This window comes from Echinops telfairi, unplaced genomic scaffold, assembly GCF_000313985.2.
Source record: "Echinops telfairi isolate 266 unplaced genomic scaffold, ASM31398v2 ScPeMD7_7468;HRSCAF=8506_1, whole genome shotgun sequence".
NCBI classification, from domain to species: domain Eukaryota; kingdom Metazoa; phylum Chordata; class Mammalia; order Afrosoricida; family Tenrecidae; genus Echinops; species Echinops telfairi.
This window is the reverse complement of record NW_022111370.1, coordinates 7,818,153-7,820,877: the sequence shown is the minus strand read 5'-3', so window position 1 is coordinate 7,820,877 and position 2,725 is coordinate 7,818,153. Positions and strand designations below refer to the sequence as shown.

General features: G+C 38.7%; 1 pseudogene; it reads right to left on the bottom strand.

Annotated features, from left to right (window-relative positions):
• LOC101648982 overlaps positions 1-2,725 on the bottom strand; it is a 10,400-nt pseudogene that overhangs the window by 6,181 nt on the left and 1,494 nt on the right.

Here is a 2,725-nt window from a genome sequence, read left to right as displayed (position 1 = left end):
TCAATAGTTGAGTTACGCTTGGTGCCAGAAGAAGAGAAAGAGTTATTACAGCTTAGTTCTTCATACACGTTGAAGAATGATTATGAGACTTTACATTTATCAGCATTTTGGATTAAGATAAAAGAAGACTTTCCATTGTTAAGTAGAAAGAGTATCCTGCTCTTGTTACCATTCACAAGCCTGAATTTGTGCCAACTAGGGTTGTCCGTGCTGACTCAGTTAAGAACAAAGGACAGCAGTGTGTTGGAGGGGGCAGCAGAGATGCGGGTAGCATTGTCCTCCTGTATTCCAGACTGGAGCGAACTGGTAAACAGGCCAGGGCACCCATCACAGTAGCAAAAATCAAAGCCCAGGTTTTTATTTTCTAGTTCTTTGTGATATTTTTCTATGTTGTATCTAAAGCTAACATCATATATGAGAACTATTTTTTTGCTGTACTTTCCAGAATCATGATGTCATTCTATGGTAACCAAATAAAAATTTAATAACCCTCCTTAAATAGCCAGGAACAATTCTAGACATTTTGGAAACAGAAGTGAACAAAATACAGACCCTTCCCTAGTGGACGTGTTCTTGTAAGAAGAGACAAACCATGTAACACTTTTAAGCACACTAGGAGAGGGGTCTTCCAAAAGTGTATAGAAAAGTGGAGTGAAAGGTAATGGGATTTTCCTGTGAGCTTTTAGCAGACCCTTCATAAGTGCGATAAAAATAGTAAGGGAAATATTGGGAGACCAAATGAGTAAGGAATCTGTCAGCCAGCATAGGGCTCCTGGCTTTTTGTCAGTGAAATGAGAGCGGTTGAAAAGATTAAGCAGAGAAAGGGCATTTGTAGAGGTCTAAATACAGGCATGTACATAACTAAATATATATGATGATGGAATAAATATATGTGCATCTGTTTATAGGTTTAGTATTAAAGTAGCAGTTGGACATTGGGCCTCTACTGAAGTACTCCCTCAATGCAAGGAACACTCTTTTCTATTAAACTGGCATTCCATGATGCTCACTTTCCCGACATTATCCCTGAAGACAAAGTGGGTGCATAAGCAAATGTGAAGAAAGCTGATGTTGGCCAGCTATCAAAAGAGATAGCGTCTGGGGTCTTAAAGACTTGAAGATAAATAAGCTACCTTCTAGCTGAGAAGCAACAAAGCCCACATGGAAGAACTACACCAGCCTGTGTGATCACGGGTGTTGATAGGATCAGGTATCAAGCATCAAGGAACAATAAATGATATTGTGAATGAGGGAGAGTGCGGAGTGGAGACCCCAAGCCCCTCTGTAGGCACCTGGACATCCCCTTACAGAAGGTTCTCGGGAGGAGATGAGCCAGTAGATGCAATATAGCATCGATGAACCATACAACTTTTCTGTAGCTCTTTAATGCTTCCTCCCACCTCACTATCATGATCCCAATTCTACCTTACAAATCCGGCTATAGCAGAGGATGTATACTGGTACAGATAAGAGCTGGAAATGGGAATCCAGAACAGATTACCCCCTCAGGGCCAACAATGAGAGTAGTGATACCAGGAGGGTAAGGGGAAGGTGGGGGCAAAAGGAGGAACCGATCACAAGGATCTACATATAACCTCCCCCTCCTGGGGGACGGACAACAGAAAAGTGGGTGAAGGGAGACATAGGACAGTGTAAGACATGACAATAATAATTTATAAATTATCAGGGGTTTGGGAGGGTTAGGGTTAGGAAGGGAGGGGAAAGTGAGCTGATACCAAGGGCTCAAATAGAAAGCAAATGTTTTGAGAATGACGATGGCAACAATTGTACAAATGTGCTTGACAAAATGGACGTATGTATGGATTGTGATAAGAGTGTATGAACCCCCAATAAAATGATTAAAAAAAAAAACGAAAAAGGTTAAGCATGGGGTCACATGATCTGAGCTAGGATTAAACACTTGACTGTCATTTTGAAAATAGACTGAATTAAATGCTGTTTTCCTAAAGGAAGTCAATCTTTCCTCACCCCTGCACTTAAGGCAGGGCTTGTATTATGTCTTTCATATTTTTGTAGTGTTTATAATTTGTAATAATTTTGTTTATTTGATTATGCTGTGTTTTGCCACGCTGCAGCTAATGTGTCGAAGGACGGGGCTCATGGGCCCTTGTCATGACATACACAGAAACTCCAAAAAGTAAAAGAAGAAAATGATATGTAGTATCTGAAATGTAAAGTTACATTCCCAGAAGGTTTTGGTAAGCTTATCTGTCGTTAAAAAAATAGATACATTTTTAAACCAGTCATTGGATTATATTGATAATTATAATAACTTAACAATAGTTCATTAAAATTTTTAAAACTGCAAAGCAACCTAAAGAATAGCTTCTAAAGTTATGCTTAGATCCAACATACTAAGACATATTCTGGTTACTAGTACAACATTTTGTAAAACAAAAACACTTGAATTATTTATACAGAGCTTTTCAGGGAACAAAGAAGCTCAGGAAAAAAACCGATGAAAGGATTTATTCTCAAAGAAAAGGCAATTCATGCCTAGTAGACCTCCGCATCTTTTGCAAAGATTTAATAAATTTAGTATATAACAATACATTGAATGAATTCAAGTCCAAGATCTTTGGTTTAAATGTTACTTTTTCTTTTCATTTGTTTCTAAATTTCCTCAGCTGTCAGTGTTTTCAATGTGTGGCTTTCTTGGTAGCAGCCACACAGTATCAGTCCCGTGGAAGCTTCCTTGTGTTTC